Raw genomic sequence first — 21,723 nt, 5'->3', positions numbered from 1 at the left:
TGACTACCGACTAGATATATGCCGTGTCACGAAGGTTGCCCATATTGAAACTTTGTAAGATAGGTAAAAAAAAAAAAAAAAAAAAAAACTTTGATTATCTTGCTTTTGGTATATAAAAGATTCTAATATCACATTGGGGAGTCTGAGAATAGTTTTTTTAAAAGAGAACACTCTGTTTCGGACAACCTGTAGTTTTTTTTCATTTAGCTTGTAACGATAAAATTGTATTTTTTTACCAATGTGATTTCCCTCACCAGCCGCCATCGATCGGGAGTAAAACAAGGAAGTGTGCTTAGTCGAATTTCGTATAATTTGGTACTACATGATTTTATGAAAGAATGCCTTAAGAAAAAGAAATGTTATGAAATAGGTTCTAAGGAAATGAAGCCAGTAAAGATGACAGAGTTAGAAGCTATACGCAGACGATGAAATCTAGCTCTGAGTGTTGTACACGGAAGCAGGTTCTATCCCATTTACAACAGTGTAGCTAGGCATGCTACTGGGTAGTATATCAGGGGTAGCGTGGCCAGTTTCTTCCCCTGCTTTTCAAAGCATGTGGCAAATTGAAAATTAGATGTTGGTTTTGGTTGGTTGGAGCTAGCGTCCCTTCTCAGCATCGAGGCTAAGTGGTACGTGAACCTGCCCTTTAAGATGGAATCCGAACCGTCATAATGTGTTGAAATATCGAGGAATCGAAAGCACCAAGAATTTAACCGCATCTGCTTCTTGCAATTTGGGAAACTTTGTTCTATAAAACTTTTAAATAATCTCTACTCCTATTTATGGGATTGAAATCAGTGAATTAAACTCCTGCCTCCTCTAATTTAAAATTATATTTCAGGGAAATTTTGTTCCGAATCTCTCCGTTTTGCTGGTAACATAAAAATATCCAACTATTTTTGTATGGGTAGTTATAGTTTTAAATTTATATTAAATATTAAACGGAAGTGTATAATAATAATAACAATAATCTATCGGATGAGTCCTTACAAAGAAAATTGGAAGGACAACAAATAAATAATAATAATAAAAATATATATTGGCCGTTTCAGGCTTTTAGAAAAGTAAAGAAAAAGTTAATACGACACTTACAGCCGAAACAATAAAGATCAAAAATATTGCCAACCTTGCAGAAAACGACAGACCACATTAAAGAAACAGGGGGTACAGGAGAGGGAAAGAGAGAGAGAGAGAGAGAGAGATCAGCGAAAAACAATTAAGCTTAAAGCAAGCCTGTTTTCCAACATAGAAGTGAAACTTACGAGCGACAGTAGCGACCTCTATTCGGGCTACGTACGTACAGTACCCAACATGCTGCGCGGTGATAAAATGACGATCAGTAACCGTAACGCTATTACTGTGACGCTCGTGTTATTACGTCAGTTTTCTGTACACAAATGGCGGCCATTAAGCTCGCTTTTCTGTGTGATATATAGGGTAAGAAAGCCTGAAACGGCGTGTAAGCGTGGGGGCAAGGAATTGATGAGACGAATGGATAACAAAAGGGACATATTATTTGTTTGTTGCCCGTACGTCTGTGAATTTTGTACACATTCGAGGCAGCCATTTTCTCATAACCTCAGAGGACTTTTGCTTATGTCTCGTAATGTTTTTATTATTTTTTGTCCGTAGAGGGAAGTTTGATATACGTTTTAGAAAACAGCTGGTACAGAGACAGTTCGTCATAGATATCCATGTTGGAGTTGTAAAAAATGAAAGAAAGATATTGGCAACATTGTGACAAACAGATGACTGCTATATAAACCGCAATAAAAATTTTAATTATTTGAATGCAGTTAATAGTCATTGATTATACATTACATGTCTCTCTAGTGATGTTTCTGGTTAATAGATACGAATTTCACTTTCGTTTTATACATTTATTCTTCGTATAGACGAAAAGTGGCATGAAAAAAAATTGATTGCAATAAAAATTATTTATTTCTTAATTTAGTTTTTGAATTTGAGTTTGTGAGTTTTACCTCCTTACCTTAGGAGCAGATACAACTTGCAAACCGTTTGCTGTAAGCTTGAATTGCAAGTCAGCCAAGCTTGCATCCAGCTTGATTGGAAAACGTGCAAGCATACCACAAGCTGGATTCCAGTAACGAAGTTACATGGGGACAACCTTGCATTCAGTGTTCCATTCAAGCTTGACGTAAGCGTTTTACAAGTCAATTCAAGTCAATAGCCAATGAACGGCCAATAATGCTATGACGTTCTGCGAAGGGTCTAAAGCATCGCTTGCAAGTACAACAAACGGCAGATTGTATGAAAGCATGCGTTTCAAGTTCAGGCGTAGAAAGCCAAAAGCCAAGCACCCACCAAAACGCCGAAAGCTTTCTTGCAACTAGGGTATGCAATACCAAAGTTATATGGACTGGACCTACTATTAACGTGAACCGGAAACCATTACCAGGGCTTGCATCAAGTTCAGTTGGCAGCACTGATGATTTGATGGGGCGGCCCAGGGGAAATTCCTTTCTCCGAGGCAAATCTCAGATTGTGCTCAACAAGGGATACCAGTATTTTCGCAGTACTATTGTAACCATGAAATTCCCCCCGAGAGGAATCTCTGATACCATCACTGGTTAGCAGTTTTATAAAACATTGTGCAAGAGCAGTCCTCAGAGTACAGGCCGTTCCCCACAAAAAATATTTCGCCTCTAAAAGAGCAGGACAATACTACCGGCTTCTGGTGAATTCTTTTCTAAATTATTGAATGTTGGATTAAATGTGTCATGTAGTGGTCAATTTCTTGTTTTGATTTACACGTTAGACATTTGAGCGGCACGTATTGGTAATATTTTAATTAACAAGTAAATCGAAATGAACGTTCGGTCTTATATTAAAAAAATAACCACTTCCTCTCTTGGAAGAGTCCTGCACTCTTACCCTACAGTTGCAACTAAATTAAACAAATGAGAAATTTCTTTCGTCAATTGAGATATTTATTTAGAGTCAAAATATTAGAATCTTCGACGTACTGTTAGTAGAATATTACATTCTAAACTAAGGTGGGTTGGCAAAACTTTTTGGAACAAGACTGTATAGTGTTATTTCCTCATACAAGTATCTTCTTGCTTTGTGAGTAATTCATTGACAAAAATGTAGCCCCCACCCGTGGCTACTTCCTAGCTACGGGCTTGATATGATGTAGCCTGGGATCGAACTAGGGACCCGTCGCACTACAGGTGAGTATTGTACCAGAGCTATTCGGCTCTCTCTTTCTCTCTCTCTCCCACGGAAATCAAATAATACTTAATAGTCAATTTTCCCTTAATAGTCATTTAGTATTTACAAAATACTACTTCCTGAAATACTGTATTGTCGACATGCTCGCCATTGTCAAACAATGTATCTCCAAGTCATCTATGACGTCATAAGCTTATGGATGAAGTACTGAGGAAGAACGAAGACAATCTGATGAACTTTGACTGATTTACTATTATCTGTTCCGCCTTACTTTTAAACCGCGATAAGCAAAACCACGTACAAATTAAGCACGCTGATTGGCTGTTGGCCTACTACCGCTTCCCTAACAGCACAAGATGTGCTAGGCACGTGCATTTAGGTGTACCAGCTACTTTTTAGGTACCCGATACTTGGGACATATGATATTCATGTGCTAAGTATGTACTTCAGGTACCTACAGTTTTAGGTACTTGTTACACCTAATTGATATTTGCAACTATGTACCACAAATATAACATTTATATACCTGGCTCAGTTTCTCACTCTTACCGTCATTTGTTTTTATGTCGTCTCTTGGGACATATATCTGTCATGTTTTAGACACGTCCTTTACGTATATACTGTTTCAGATACCCTAACAGCACAAGATATGCTAGGCATGCGCCATTTAGGTGTTCTAAATTTAACTCCCACATTCGATGCATTTGTTGCTTCTTTTCCTAAGCGATTGCGTACTAGAAGCAACAGGCTCATCAACTTTATTAGATGGCAACTGTTGCCGATCATTTGAAAGTGAATATGGAAAAGAACTATAAAATAAAGTAAATAGGCACTCGTCATTTTGTTATAAAATTACATGGCGAGCAGATTTTATCTAATTCCAAACGGTTATCGTCGAATATACGCGGTTAAAGGGGCACTCTGATTAGCCAAATTCAAAGAACTTCAATAATTTATCCCTCTACAAGCAACGTTCTCCTCATTGTTTCTATGGCCAAGTCGGAAGAGCACGCGGAAAGTAGTGCGAAGTTTTGTGGTTCGCGCCCCTGCCGGGGTACATATTTTGGGGGAGTAATTTTGTGATTCATTGACGCTTCCGGCATGGGGAACATACCTAGAACATACTAGGCACGTTCTCCAATTACATATCAGGCATGTGCCTAGGGGCAGACATAGACTGTAACGATCACTTGCCATCCATGTGATTTCTCTCTCAAAGGTACATAAGGCACATACTGGACACATTTCCATGTACCTGAGGGTACATGATAGGCATATGCCTGCTATATAATTGTGCTGTTAGGGTTGTATCCATCCACAAAGTATTTCACCATTTTTTAATTATTACTTTTATTGTGAAAAAACATTTCAAACTACGACAGTACTAAAAATACGAGGAGCGGTCCAGAAGTTACCGGGATGATGTTGCACTTTCAATATTAGTGATCCAATCATAACGAATCTTGTACAATACAGTCCTTAGGTTACCTAATTATGAATTTGACAAGCGTGAATAGATCATAGCAGGCAGTGCATGCATAGCGTAGCTGAACGGAGGAGCGTGTGGTTGATCAGTTAGAGCAGCGTTTCCCAACCGGTGTGCCGCGGCACACTGGTGTGCCGCCAACGGGCCGCAAGTGTGCCGCGAGGAAATCAAAACAAAGTTATTAATTCTAAAGCAATCAAATTGCAAGACAGGGAAAATGTACATTTATATTTCACATTACTATGAATCTACAATTTTAAATTTAATACTGTGTTACTTTTCTGTACATTTTTAATGTTGAAAAAAGTATTGTTATCATTGTTATGACCATTATTGCTTCTTTATTGTTGCAGACTATTTCGTAACTTGAAATTTTAAAATAGCATTCAATCCTTTCGACAAAGCAATGTATGCATACACATTACCTACATTTGTGTTTTAAAAGTACAAGAGATTTGTTTGTTCGTTCGTTATTTAGTGATCTTCCTTCTTAGTGAATTGGATACAGTTTTCAAAAAAGAAAGTGTATTTTTATAAACCTGAGTCCTATATTTCATTGTAATTGTTTTCTATTTTTAAATTAGAATAAAGAATAAGCATAATAATTTACCACGGGGGGAAACCAGTGATCGAGCTTTCTTCTCTGTGAGATCAGTAATCACAGAAAAAATTACCACGGTGTTTTATATTCACAAATAGTAGTAGTAATAATAATAATATCTATATGAGTGTGCCGCAAGAACTCAAGTTACATTTGTACTGTGCCGCAAGTTGAAAAAGGTTGGGAAACGCTGAGTTAGAGGAATGTCGCAGTTCGAGCAAAGCGAAAAAAAACATCAAATTCATGTGCAAAATGAGGAAATGTGCTTCGATAACCTTAAGAACAGCTTACGCTGACAGTGTTTTAAGGAAACATCACCGGTACCCGTTTCGCAACCGTAGAAGAGTTCAAAACCAACGCGATGGCTGAACTTCGTAAGATACCAAAAAGAGGCCTTTCGTCGGTGTTTCCAGCAGTGGCAGAAGCGTTGGAGCAACTGTGTGTTTAGAAGGTGCCTACTTTCAAGGCGATTAAGTAAATCTGTAGTAATATTGTGATAACAAAGAGTTACAACAAAATTCCGGATATGTTGTGACTGTCCGTCGTATAATACAGGTCATTTAATAATAATACATTAGAGTAGGTTTAATGAAACAATAGGAATATTATATTTAAACATACTGAATGATTGTGGTGTCATTTCAACTGTGTATGTCCTTTCTGCTTTTAAGTCGGGAAGATGGCTACCAAGAATTCTGGTTCTACAAGTATTGTATGTTATGCACTACTGACAAGCAGCTTGTCTTGTGTTAAATGTGTTTAATAAGTTCTGCTTCTTCACGAAATTCAAAGAATATTTTCTTTTTTTTAATTCTTAATCTTTCAATCTTTTTTTTCTGCTGCAAATAGTCCGAACAACACCTAATTGTGAAAATGTACGTCATACTTCGCTAACCAATCGTAGTTTCAAACAGCAGAAGAATACGAACAATTATATTTATCTCAGTTCAATGCTGAAAAGAAACAGATAATGAATACAGTCTGTACCGCCCCTGCACGGAGAAACTATGAAATCGTGTTCTTGACTTTCATAACATCCTTGAAAAAAGCGAAACAAAACTAGTGAGAAACTTTAGTGTTATGTTCATGGTTTTCTTTAATTTTTCACAAGTGGATGTTATTCATCTCATAATTACACGAACCATACGATCAGTTTACAATCCGTAGTTTACTATTTCATATTGTTTTTACGTGAAAGAATAACTGAAGAATTTCTCTTCAGTATTTCGTGGTCCATCTGTGGGTCATCCAGGAAAGAAAGGTTCCTTCTGATTATCCAGTATGTAATATATTTAACTGGTGGCGGATCGAGGCCAGGGCCGGGAGGGACTAGCCTCTCCCCAGTTTTTTCAATAACAAAATAATTTAAGCTATTACTTATACATTTTTGAAAGTTTATATAGATCATAGTCTGGGTATTGGCTGTCCCCCCCTCCCCAGTTTTTAACTTCTAGATCCGACACTGTATTTAACAACGATGTTTTGAAAAAAATCAAAGATACGTATCTAGCGTTTAAACGGAGAACATGTGCGAAGATTATGCATATAATGATAAATAGATTATTGAACGGATCAATAATAATATCCATGAGTATATAAAATTCATGCGTAGTTTTTGAAAATATGGTTCAAACCAATTAATTTGTAAAGCTAATACGAGAACTAGGTAAACTGAAATATACCCCTTATTAAACTCTTCACCGTACAACTTGCAAGGGACTGCGGTGGCTCAGTGGTAGAGCGTTCACCTATGGTACATAGGGTCCTTGTTTCGATCCCAGCTCACGCCAAGTGATCTTTGTAGTCGAAAAACTCCCTGTCTCGGGGCTCTCTGGGTTTTCCCGTTTCCTCCCACTTTCTTCATTCCACTCTTTCATTCATTTCTCATCATCACCGTCTCCTTTAGCCTAATCGGTATAATCGTGGGACATAAACTTACTTACTAAGCGGTTACCATATGCGCCTTTGTCGTGGGAGACCCGGTTCGATTCTCGGCAGAGCGCATGTGGTTCGAATTCCACGTTAATCAGTAGGTCCCATCTCATATAACCTCGCTGCTGAAAGGGACGTTAAACTCACAATCAACTCAACTCAATTAAACTTACTTAATGCAATTTGCACGATACGGTTAATGAGATCCAGGCAAGCACCCACAAATTTTTGTCAAGGGGGTCCAAGCTTTGAAGAGGGGTTCAATACTAGAAAGCCACTACATTTATGTAGTATTGAACGGGTATTATTCTGGGCCTATGTTTAGTTGAAGGGGGCCACCCTTGTTTAAAAGAAATGTTACAATTTCCTTAATTTCTGTTAATATTAGGTTAAATTTTTGGGCTAATTATTTGCATCCTTCCATTCATATTCCTTTATAGTTCTCTTTTTGGCAAGCACATATAGTCTCAAGAGCATTACGCATTTCTTATTTCTACAACATGTACTTCTATTCCGTTCTTAAATGAGACGCAAATCAAATACGTTTCCCACACTTCAACTCATTTCTCCTGTAAATCTTCTATTTTTGTCCCCGTTCGTCTAAACAAGAGGCTTATTCTGCACCCAAAAAGACGATAAGTAAGTGTAAAATACTTCCACCTACATTTTCAGGGGGAAAATGATAGAACTAGATTGTTTTTTATAAGAGTACGGATGAAGTGTAAGATTAAATTTTCATGCTACATTAAACGTTTTCTCCTATTAAACAAGTATAGTGTAGTATCCCGCATAGTTGTATTTACAAACACACGACATGTGCTTCTATTTACAAACATCAATCATGTGCGTCTTACTACGGAGTACTATAGCTGCAGACTATGGAGTGAACACCGACACCACTGGTCATGTGACAACGGAGGAACAGCAGCGCCACCGCTTCCCCAGAAGGACCTATATAACAGAGAGAGTCAACGAGAAACATCAGTTTCAACTGGTCAAATCCGCTTTCTCGGCTTGCAGTTAAGCCTTGGGTGTACCTCACCTAAAGCCAAAGCCTCTAGCTTGCAGTGGGACTCCTGGCTTTCCTTCCCTCCTAGCTTGCAGTGGAGTTTTGCGGAAACTTTACATATCTCTCTGCTTGTAGTGGAGCATTAAGTGTCCTACCCCTCCTCACGTAACTTGCTTAGTAAGACCGCCAGATTGGAGTGACACCTACTTTTACCTAAACATTACAGTATTTTATCTATTTTGTATTAGAATAGAATTTTGTAATAAAATATGGTAGTGGAAGAAAACGATTCCAGACTGTAATTTGCTCAACCTATGCTCTACCAACATCTGCAGAAGCAGAAGTTCACAATAGTTTTATTGGGAAAGTGTACAAATGTATGTTGAGTTAGGAAGTTTTGGGGGCTGGGTTCGGACCCGGCGACCCACCCTTGTCGGTGCGCCCTGATGAGACGTAATCTAAAATTTTCATTAGCTCTTAAATTTTCAGCTTAAAACTAAAATATTGTCCATAGATATATAAATATTATCCTGATAAATATTATAAATATAAGTCAGTCGGTAGAACATACTGAACTGAATAAGACAACATGGTTGAAAATAAATTCTCATGCGCGATTTTCGACAAAATCGAAAAGCCTCTTCTGGTATTAGAAACATGTCAATAATAATTAACAACTGTTATTTGATGGAAGCAAATATTTATTTCTTTATGCACTGTGCATGTCGCAAATAACACTGTTAACCAGCTGATTTTTGTTTCGTATTTTCCTAACGGTGACACGCATACTACTTGTAAAGAAAACTGTCAAAAAGAAAACCTGATAAGAAACGAAGTAATTAGTCACGTCAGAAAATGATATGATAATTAAAAAACGTGCTCGCTTCTAACTCACTTCCTGGAAATTGACGCAGAAAAGTCATGGCGTGACACGTTTCATACTAATTTGTTGTAACTGATTCGTCTTATTTCTAAACGAGCATAAACACTGCCTCAGAATTAAATTAACACTGATTTGCATGCTGCTGCAAAACATACTTCTTCATTAGTAGTTATTTTTTTAAAATAAAATATCCGTATGAGACTAAGAGCTGTGTAACATTGAACAATTTTCTGTGCATTGTTAAAAACCTATGCACTGTAAAAATGTAAATGTCAAACGGGAGTTAAAAAAAAACAACAGCAAAATGGAAATTTCTACCTCTCAAGATGGGATTTAGTGAAGTTTCAAGTTGGCATCATTGGCGAAAAGTTGGTTGACTGTACAGTCACGAACATTAATAAATGGAGGTTGGAGCCATAAGAAATAATTGCTTCAGCCTCCATTTATTAATGTTCGTGACTGTACAAGTTGGAGCATGTCAATGTTTTTAGTTCAACTTTCGTTTGCGCTGTTTCTTAAGTTTCAATCTAAAATGCTGGTTACTTGTTGTTACGTGTCGTAACTTTATATATATATATATATATATATAAAATAATAATAATGAGAACAGTATTAGAGTTGCGCCTTAGTTTTCTTTTGTTAAAGAGGTTAATCAGCGTCGCCAAGTGGTTGGTTGACGAACTATACCCACAGGTATGTGAAATATGTGTGACGCCGCTTCATACTGAAGTTAGTCATAGTAAGGGTAAAATATATCTAGTGTAGAATTGGATTCTAAGTGAAATATACATTGTTACGACGAGTTTGAGCACATTTTGTAATGGAGTTGTGTTATTTCGCTCTTCTTGTTAATAGAAATTGGATTATAACATTGATATAAGGTTGTTCTACGAATTATTAATACTCAATAGGAGGGTTGTTAAAAAATTTAATAGATTTTCTGTGACTCTGTGGACGTTTAAATGGAAGGCGGTACGTCTCATTAGCAGCATATGTTTGTGGTGGACAGTGGCGTATTTAGAGGGGAGCTTCCGCGCTTAAGCCCCCCCGAATCTTACTTACTATAGTAAAGTATATGAAATATCTTGCAGAATTTTCACATTTTTAGGCAAAGTCTCCCCCCCCGAAAGTTAACAAAGCCCTCCCCGAAACAAAATCGTAAATACGCCACTGGTGGTGGATAAAGACATCATTGTTCAAGATTTGTCAAGTTATTGTACATTCGTTGATTTATTTAATTCCGATAAAGATATATTCGTTCATAAGACCTTATCATTTAACCTGAATAGAGAACTTAGTGATATATTCGAAGTTTTCACAATGTGATATTTTGCCACGAGTAAGTAATTTTTCGAGTGGAAGAAAGCTTTATGTTATATGGTCTCTTGAATATTCTGATGAATTTAGTGAACTATTATTAATTTCTCTCTGCTTCAGTTTAACAATTTAATCAAACAAAACGTGGGGTGATTTCTCGACTGGGATCGCCTTACCCTATACGACTGTCCATGCTTAATTCGGTAAGGTCACATGAGCACAGCGTAACATTGTGACACAACATACATTATCAACTTGAATAAGCACTATTTTTACACAAGTATTCGTTCAGAGTAGCTTCACGACGACTTGCCTTCATATTGTTCTTTACACGTTGGAGTGATTTGAATCCTCGTTTACCTTTTAATCTCACACGTAGCCTACGTGTATTTTCTCAGAATGCAAAACAATTACCTTTTGGACTTGGATCCCATTACACAATGGTCTAATTTTATACTTCGGTGAGTATGATTCCAATTTTTATTGGACACAAAGGGCCTTATGAAGAGTAGTTTTGACGTATGATTCTTAAAGGTCTGACTACTGCAGGAAACATGTATGTTAGTCGAACTCTTTAGTATGGCACTAATCACACGTCAAAACGACTCTGTATAAGGCCCAATGTGTTTTGCCAATTTTCTCACTGATATTAAATACTTTAAGGACAAGTTTACTCAATCACCTAGAACTTATTATATGACTAAAGCATCTATTTTCAATTTGCTGTTTTCCTACTAACTTTTTACACTTCTGCTTCTATTTTCAAGCACACATACAAGGTACCACCTGAAAGCTTGTTTCATTCTTAAACGAGTTGAGTTGAGTTGAGTTGATTTTAGTTTTAGCGTCCCTTTCAGCAGCGAGGCTATATGAGACGTGGATTTACTGATTAACGTGGAATCCGAACCACATGAGCTCCCGCCGGGAATCGAACCCGGGTCTCCCACGCCAAAGGCCATTCTTAAACGAATGGGATGCATGAACCGTAGTATTTGGATGAATAGTACTACGGTTAATTTTCATAATTTAATTATTTATTTTTATCTTTTTATTTCAGCACATTTTTTCGCGGTTTCTACATGAAATTATGGATCTTTCAACAGGATTGGGAAATATTCTCCCCCGTAATAATTCAACATATTTCAAGGTAACTTGGTGCATGAGTTACTAAGAGACTAGAGTATATTTTTAAGATAAATTATATTCGATTATCTGTAGCTGGGGCCAGTCGAAGAACAGGGGCGGATCTAGTCCGAAACGGGGGGTCTAGGCTCCCCAGTTTTTTGATTGACGAAAAGAATTGAAGTATTATTTATATATTTTTCAAAATTTATAGTTGGCGTTGCCTTTTATTCTTTATTCCAAAATTTTTGAAACATTAGATATTCCTAGTTCCTGTTAATTAAGTGCGTAAACGGATTTCAAATTTAAATGATTTTCGTAAACTCATGGTTTACCTATCCATATTCTGGGTTCTGGCTGTCCCTTCCAAGTTTTAACATTCTAGATCCGCCACTGTCGAGGGGGCGCCAAACCTCCCAAAAAATTTTTTTTGAAGGGAAATTTTCAGAATTATTTTTAAATTTCCCTTTCCATGTATGTCATACACTAGCATGTTTGATCCGATTTGAAAGTTTGTTTTATTCTGAAAAGAAAGACGTGTGAATCATGATGTCCGAATAAAAAGTGCTAAAGTAGTAGATACTTAACTGAAAATCTATATTTTCCCGTAAATACGCCACTGTTTCAGAAGGTTAAAATTGTCATTTGTTGGACATTCTGGTTTTTTGGTCGTGGCGCGTGTGAACTACATTTTTTTTCTTTCTTTTTTTAAAGTTAAAACCAAAAATGAAAACAAGAGCTAGTTAGAACACACTGCAGTAGGATTTAGACTCGCTTCGCTTTCGGACTATAAATTTGCTTTATCTGATTGGGTTAAAGAGATAGCAGATCCGTGGAGGGGAAATGAAACCCGCTGATTTGGTGCTCAAATCATGTCACGTGCCTTTTGTCCCACTCCCCACAAGTTTTATCAATTTTGCCGTGAACCAAATTAGCCCAGCGCTGTGAGCAAGTCTACATTCTCGTTCTGTTCTTTTAAAAATATATTCATTTCGTTTTCCTACATTGCACACAAAAACCTTTATACACACACACACACACACACATATATATATATATATATATATATATATATATATTACCGCTCATTAATCATCCTAAAATAGAGCAGATGAGGCATTTTCCGTGCTGTCTGTGTACTCCTGTGCATGTAGGATTGCATAATATCTAGGATATGAAACCAATGTTTTTCGAAATGCTAAGGCTTTTTTTTTTTTTAGAAAAGAGAGAATTATATCATTCGATATAATTGACATAACTAGAATATTTATTGCTCCAGTAAACATAACAACATTTATTTCTCCGTTTTTTTTTAAGTGTTACACAAATCAAAGGAAGGAAAGCAAAACCGAATCTGTTGCAGCATATCATATTATCTTGCCTCCCACACATGTCTGCAGGAGGAAGCAAGAGAAGGGGAATATTTACACATCCCTTGAATTCGAAGTGAGGCTCAGTTCTTTGAAATACGAGGGACGTTAAATTTATAACCGGTATTGCTCTTTTTTTTTTTTTTTTCAAATGTTGCCTTGCGCAGCTTGGTATCCGTGTGCCATCCTGTGATAGGATAGTCCTGAACTTTTTAGCAACAACGGATAATTGAGGAGATATAGTCTCAGAGAGTGGCGATGAACGATAGCAACAAGTCTGGCAGTATAGAACTGGCAGCCTCAGTGGAGCAACGGTGGATCATTTAATTCCTCTTGAAGAGACGCTGAAATCTGCTGAAATCTTCAGAAGATTAAGTGCGCGAAATGGCGAAGAAACTGTCTCTCAGTCGCAAGTGTACAAGTTGTGTTCAAAATTCAAGGTAAGAAGAGAATCCGTTTTCAACGTGGCTCGTACTCTATGCCGAGAGACTGCAGTCAACGAAACCTACATTCGTCGGATGGAGTTGTTCATTCTGACAAGGAAGGGTCACGCAGTGGCTCCGCTGAGATCCGAACGAGTCAATTGTGTTTGCATTTGAAATGTTATAACTAGATGAATCTCAAAGTTATACGTGCCACCGGGAGGAATATCGTGAGTTACAATATATTTTGTAATGTAAGAACTACAAAAAAATTACATGGGAGAATAGTTTGAACCGAGTCATTTGTTCGGAAACGGTTGGGTAAGTGGAAAACTCGACCAACACGTATCCCATCACTTTCAACGACAAACTTTTTGGTGTAAAAAAAAACTTTGTCCCAGGGTCCCCCGCAGGGTCCCAGACGGGGTCCAACTCAAAATTTTCAAATGGCAAGCGGGGTTAAGTGGCACATCGTTTGAAAGCTGTTGTAAAATGAAAGAAAATGCAGCAGGTCTCGACTCTCTACAACAACCCTGTGCAAAATGGCGACGGGTCAAAATGTAAACAAAACCTTAATTGAAAAGTCCATGGTCACCCCTATAAATCGGAAATGGTGAGACAAATGTGAAAACAGAAAAGGATGTGTGATATTATTTTCAAAGTATAACGATTTAAGTGAAAACGTCTTGTCCCAGGGTCCCCACATGGTCCCAGGTGGGGTCCAACTAAAAAATTTCAAATGGCAAGAGAGGTAGGACATCGTTTGAAAGCCCTTGTTAAGTGAAAGAAGATGGAGCACGTCTCGACTTTCTACGACAACCCTGTCCAAAATTGCGGTGGGTCAAAATGTAAACAAATTGGAAAACAATCCAAGATGGCCGCTTAAAACCTATATCGAAAGGATAAGCATACCAAACTGATGAAGCTAGAAAAACAAATTTGGCATTAATGTTGATTAGTAAGTGGCTAAAATATGCAAAATGTTCAAAAACGCGACATCTTGAGTTCAAAATGCCGCACTATGTATCGAACGCATATCCAGCTCACACCACTGGTGTTGGAGAAGTGAACGTTTATGGTTAATAGTCCACAAAATATTAAAGAGTATAATCTGTAATCCAATATGGCTGCCAGCGTGAAAAATGAGTTTGTATATAAACATGTTATTTCTTGGAATACTGTGACCAAGCCAACAAAGTTTGACGCAGTTCGATGTACTGAAATGACTTACATATGTTTGGTACTACTTGCCAATCTTGCAAATGATTTTTTTTATTTGGTATTGTTTGAAGTATTGAGATCAAACCAACGAATGACATACAAATGTAACCATCACGAATACGTTACAATAGAGCCTCCAACTTACTGGTGCAGCAAGTTCTTTCTGTATGTCAAAGTTGGAAGTCATAGTTGTATGTTCATCGCATATTCGTTATATTCAAGTAAATAATGCCGAGAGAACCGTGACGAACGTGCATTAAGAAGAAACCATATGTGTTGTTACCGAATGAAATAATAGTTGAAGTGAATCGAAATTCAATTGTTCTTTAGTCTTCTTAGTATTTCTAAATACATAATAGAGAAAAATAGAGATTTAGATTTGTACTGTTATGAATGGCATAGGTTTTAAGCGGCCATCTTGGATTCAAGGTGGCCATAGGTTTTCAATTAAGCTTTTATTTACATTTTGACCCGCCACAATTTTGGACAGGGTTGTCGTAGAAAGTCAAGACTTGCTCCATCTACTTTCAGTTAACAAGATCTTGCAAACGATGAGCTTCTTAACCTCTCTTGCCATTTGAAACTTTTTAGTTGGACCCCACCTGGGACCCTGTGGGTACTCTGGGACAAGAAGTTTTCACTTAAATTGTTGTACTTTGAACATAATGCCAGACTCCCTTCCTATTTTCAAGTCTCACCATTTCCGATTTATAGGGGTGACCATGGACTTTTCAATTAAGTTTTTGTTTACATTTTGACCCTCCGTCATTTTGCACAGGGTTGCTGTAGAGAGTTGAGACTTGCTGCATTTTCTTTCATTTTACAACAGCTTTCAAATGATTTGCCACTTAACCCCCTTGCCATTTAAAAATTTTGAGTTGGACCCCGTCTGGGACCCTGCGGGGGACCCTGGGACAAAGTTTTTTTTTATCCCAAAAAGGTTGTCGTTGAAAATGATGGGATACGTGTTGGTCAAGTTTTCCACTTACCCAACCGTTTCCGAACAAATGACTCGGTTCAAACTATTCTCCCATGTAATTTTTTTATAGTTCTTACATTACAAAATATGTTGTAACTCACGATATTCCTCCCGGTGGCACGTATAACTTTGAGATTCATCTAGTTATAACATTTCAAATGCAAACACAATTGACTCGTTCGGATCTTCGCGGAGCCACTGCGTGACCCTTCCTTGTGAGTAATCGACTCATCAGTGTGACAGATTTGAGTGGGAAAAACAAACATCAGCGTGGAAAGTGTGGAAACGATCATCCACAAATACCTACATTCCTGGAAAATCACAGCCAGATGGGTCCCCAAAATGCTAACGTTCAACCAGAAGCAGTGTAGGGAAAACGTCTTATCTTAGCATCTACAGCGAAATCAGAGAGAAGGTGAGAGCTTCCTTGCAAAGGTAATCATCAGCGATGAGAGCTGGGTGTCTCATTACACTCCGGAGTCAAAGCGCTCCAGCATGGAGTGAAGGCATCCAGACTCGCCATCGCCGAAAAAATGTAAGCCACAAGCGTTCGCTGGTAAAGTAATGCTGACGATATTCTGAGACAAATACGGGGTGATATACACTGATTTTCTGGCACGGGGCCTCAAACAATGTGGCGTACCACAGCAGGCTCCTCTGGACCAAAGTCAAAGAGACTTTGAGAAGAAAACGGCCACAGGCGATGAAGGATTCCGTCATCATCCTGCATGACAACACGCGTCCTCATATGGCCACGTCACAGCTATCACCAAACTTGCTTGGAGATCCTAGACCATTCCCGTATAACCCCGACCTGTCGCCTTGCAACTTTCGTCTTTTTTGGTCCCCGATTGTGTTAATGGTGTCAATTCGTTTATATCTTAACGGCTAACGTGACTTATGTCTATACGTTACTCCATAAGATAATTCTTGAACGAAAGTGATTTTTTTTAATTTTTTATCTTTTGTAATTAATAGCTAGAGCAATTATCTCAGCTAATTGCATCAATCTAGTCAATCAGTTAATATCTTAATGGGTAAGGGTGACTTATCCTTACTCCACATAATAACTCTTGAACGAAAATGTTTGAATTCTGTTTCTGCAGTAAAAAAAATAAAACGATTATCTCGGCTCAGTTTGTTAATGGAGCCAATCCAATAACACCTTTATGGGTAACGGAGACTTTAATGGTAATCATCCATATCCCATGTTCTATTATAAAGATAGCAGAAGTTATATGTCTCGCTGTTAGATGGCGGCAAACATTCTTCAGCGCCTGACATCTACCGGACAAAATTGTAACATCTAGTGCATGATCCTTTGTACTGTCTATCTGAGTTCACTTCCGTTCTATATCTTTAATCAATTTTATTTTTAACTTCTCTATTTTTATTTTCTTTATTGTTATTATTTTCTAAAAGGAAATTGTTTCAATATAACGTTCAGTAATTATGCCCTTTAAGCTAAGGGAAACAATGATTAAAGCAAGCGAATGATAATGGAAGAAATGGTGGAATGACAATGTGGGATTAAACGGAAGTACCCAAGAAAACCCACAGACATGATGTTGTTCACCTACAAACTTACGAGGGAAAGACAAAAAGTAAAGGGACTTCCGCAATTTCTCGCATTGGCGTTTGATAACACTGTCGGTATCCAGTGCTGAATTAGTGTCAGCTGTAACACTTCTACGCGACGCACTAGGGTTTGGTAAGAGTGTTAGTGTCCAGTGCTGAATTAGTGCCGGCTATAACACTTGTATGCAACGCACTATGGTTTGGTAAGAGTGTTAGTATCCAGTGTTAAATTAGTGTCGGCTGTAACACTTCTATGCATCGCACTAGGGTTTGGTAAGAGTGTTAGTATCCAGTGTTGAATTAGTGTCGGCTATAACACTTGTATGCAACGCACTAGGGTTTGGTAAGAGTGTTAGTATCCAGTGTTAAATTAGTGTCGGCTGTAACACTTCTATGCATCGCACTAGGGTTTGGTAAGAGTGTTAGTATCCAGTGTTGAATTAGTGTCGGCTATAACACTTGTATGCAACGCACTAGGGTTTGGTAAGAGTGTTAGTATCCAGTGTTAAATTAGTGTCGGCTGTAACACTTCTATGCATCGCACTAGGGTTTGGTAAGAGTGTTAGTATCCAGTGTTGAATTAGTTTCGGCTGTAACACTTCTATGCAACGTACTAGGGTTTGGTAAGAGTGTTAGTATCCAGTGTTGAATTAGTTTCGGCTGTAACACTTGTATGCAACGCACTAGGGTTTGGTAAGAGTGTTAGTATCCACTGCTGAATTAGTGTCGGCTGTAACACTTCTATGCAACGCACTAGGGTTTGGTAAGAGTGTTAGTATCCAGTGCTCAATTAGTGTCGGCTGTAACACTTCTATGCAACGCACTAGGGTTTGGTAAGAGTGTTAGTATCCAGTGCTCAATTAGTGTCGGCTATAACACTTGTATGCAACGCACTAGGGTTTGGTAAGAGTGTTAGTATCCAGTGCTGAATTAGTATCGGCTATAACACTTGTATGCAACGCACTAGGGTTTGGTAAGAGCGTTAGTATCCAGTGTTGAATTAGTGTCGGCTGTAACACTTCTATGCAACGCACTAGGGTTTGGTAAGAGTGTTAGTATCCAGTGTTGAATTAGTGTCGGCTATAACACTTGTATGCAACGCACTAGGGTTTGGTAAGAGTGTTAGTATCCAGTGTTGAATTAGTGTCGGCTGTAACACTTCTATGCAACGCACTAGGGTTTGGTAAGAGTGTTAGTATCCAGTGTTGAATTAGTTTCGGCTGTAACACTTCTATGCAACGCACTAGGGTTTGCTAAGAGTGTTAGTATCCAGTGTTGAATTAGTGTCGGTTGTAACACTTGTATGCAACGCACTAGGGTTTGGTAAGAGTGTTAGTATCCAGTGCTGAATTAGTGTCGGCTATAACACTTGTATGCAACGCACTAGGGTTTGGTAAGAGTGTTAGTATCCAGTGTTGAATTAGTGTCGGCTGTAACACTTCTATGCAACGCACTAGGGTTTGGTAAGAGTGTTAGTATCCAGTGCTGAATTAATGTAAGCTGTAACACTTCTATGCAACGCACTAGGGTCTGGTAAGAGTATTAGTATCTAGTGCTGAATTAGTGTCAGCTGTAACACTTGTATGCAACGTGTCACTCTTATTCCCACCTTAGTCGTTGGAGTGTAGCAGACCGGAAAACATGGCAGCTCCATTCTCGATCTGCACCACAGAGAATATGAGGGCAGTATTTCGTTTTTTGTTTGCAGAAGGTGTTAAACCTGCGGAAATTATTCGTCGAAAACAAGCGCTGTATGGTGACAGCTATTTATCACAAAGGAAGATCTCCGAACGGATAGAGCGTTTCAAACACGGAAGAACTCCATGTGACGAGGAAAGATCGGGCAGGCCATCGACGTCAACGACTGGGGACAATTTGAAAGTCATTGAGGGTATGATGATGGAAAATACACGAATCACAGTGGACGAAATCGCCAATACTTTACATGTCAGTCATGATGGTTCAGCGTATCACATTGAAGGACTCGCTCAGAGGAAGAAGATTTGCAACCGATGCAGAATTCATTTTATGTGGTACAAAATTGGTTACAAGTGCAACCGAAAAATTATTTTTCGGACAGAATCAAAAAACTTGTGAAACACTGGAAAAAGTGCGTTGAAGTGCAGGGAGATTATGTAGAGAAATAATGTATGTTTCAGTTTCCCATCATTAGCATAAATGTACCTTTTCTTCAAAGTCCCTTTAGTTTTTGACTTGTCCTCGTACTTGGCTGGGGAATCGAACTAGGGACCCCACACACACACCAGAGGTAAGCACTCTAGCACTGGCCCACTGTTCCCTTTTTGTGGAACGAGATGCGTATGTAAGTAAGAATATCACGAGACGGGAATGAAAATGGTATGATATTTTCCACGTGGACAGGGTAAATTTTCTTTCCTTATCACTACATCGAAACAAAGAAAGGATGAAGTTCACCAGAAGAATTAAGATGAAAAGAGAAAGACAAAAGAAAGAAACGAAAGATTAAATAAAAGACATCGAGATGTTTCGTTCCCATTTTCCTTTTTCTTTCTTTTTTTTTTAAAGTGGTGAACGTGTCCTATTACGCTATCCCAAATTCTTTTCTTCTTCTCCTTTTCTTCTTATCTCTTTCATATTGTTCTTTTCCTTAACTTCTGACAAAACTAAAAGAAAAGGAAAATGAAGATAAAAAAAGATAGAGAAGCCACCATCAACACCCACCAAGAATTCTCCACGACCTACTCAGAAGAAAAAGAGAGGGAAAGTACCGGGGGAGGGGCTTGTAATGGTGTTTCGTGGTTGGTGACTTGATTGTTCGCCAGTTTTCTTGGAACATTTTTTCCTATAATGAAGACAATTACATTGATCTCGATTCGCTCTATTTTCTAGCTTGCCACATCTTATTCTCATCTCCTCTCATTCTCTCTATTTTTCTCTCTTATTCTCTCTATCTTTCGTTCAATGACCTCTTCTGATATTGGTTTAATGTTTACAGAAATATTACAGTGAATGACTGGCAAATATGTTGTCATTTACTTGGTGACGGTGAGTTTAAAGGAGCACTATTCACTAGTGCCTAGGAGCACATTTGTCCTGTCTTTTCCATGTAATTTTGGTAGAAAGCAGCCATGCTCGCAACAATTCAGTCAAAATTTAAAATTAGTTTCATTATTTAGCTTTTCTATAAATAAGGTTACAAAGCCTGCATTCATATATTCATTCATTCATATAAATGTATATTCATATAAATGTATTCATATGTTCAAACTCATTCAACCAATGTGAGCTGACTGATAGTAGACGTAGTCTCCATATTGATTGAGACGCTTGCCGTACCGTGAGATGAGTTTGAAGATTCTCTTCTAGTAAAAATCCTGTCCTTGCGTGTCCAGTCACGTTGTCACGAAGTGTTTCACCTCCTCGTCTGAACTGAAGTGACAGCCTCGTAGGTGCTTCCGAACGACATTCCCAATTCTGCCGTTAGATACCGTAACGTGATTTTCTGTTGCCCTGAATCAGCTCCTCCACGGGAGCTGTGTTCAAATTTGTTGATGGCGTTCTGTGTCGGCCATTGCACTCCTGGTCGGTGACGTTTTCTCTACCAGCTGCAAACTTTCGACACCATTCTGCGACATGCTGACGAGACATTACAGTCTCTGCGTAAACCTTTACTAGCTACCGGTGAATTTCACCCACGGTTACATGTTTCGCCCACAGAAATCGGATAATTGGGTGGACTTCTTCGCGAGACCAGTTTTCCAAACGAGTCGCCATTTGTGTTTACATCCAACCAGCGCCGTAGGTGGTGGGTGGCTGAAACTCTGCACAGTGGACAACTCCATGTATTAAAATTGCTGCACACTCCTAATTCCTCCGTAACAGACGAAACTCCAAATATATCGGCCATGTAACTTTAGTTTCTAACCCTTCATCGTATCTGGCTTCTCTCATTGTTGAGAGAATATTATTGGAAGGACACATCTGAAGAACCAACTTTCTCATGAAACCCGAAAGAACGTGTATGTCATGTGCATCAGATCCCTTTTGCCCTAAGGCCATTCAGCGTGGGAGCATCCAGCGGCCTATCACCACCGTCACCGCCAAACCATCCAAAATGGAGCAATTACAGGACATACTCTAGACATAAATATTTCCCAGACCCACGACGACTTGGACCTACCTCCTTCTCAGTAACGTGCGACAATGTCAGTCAATTAAATTCTGGTAGAGGGCCAGAATTCAAGATAACCCGACCATAGGTGCAATTGGAACCACACTTCACCGCCAAGAGTAGCCCACAAAATGCCAGAACCACAATAGTCCAATCAGAAGAAGGAACAAAGGACTTGCGATAGTTGCAGTCATTAATAAAAAATACACTGTCACATACAAATCAACGCACACCACTGTTTACATGAAGATCAAATGCTCGAACGAACTTGGACTAAACGTTTTTAAAGAATTTTGTAGTCAACAATGAACAATACAAAATAATTAAAAATTGCTCCAATTGTCTCCTGAATATAATTACATTCAATTTGTCTTTGGGAAAACTCTGAATATTCATCTCTTGAATGTTAACCACTTGTTTTATGTTGTTGTCGCACCCTACAAGTAGGGTTGATA

The sequence above is a fragment of the Thermobia domestica genome, chromosome 11 (genome assembly GCF_964235325.1).
Source record: "Thermobia domestica chromosome 11, izTheDome1.hap1.1, whole genome shotgun sequence".
Lineage (NCBI taxonomy): Eukaryota > Metazoa > Arthropoda > Insecta > Zygentoma > Lepismatidae > Thermobia > Thermobia domestica.
Note: the sequence above shows the minus strand (reverse complement) of the source record.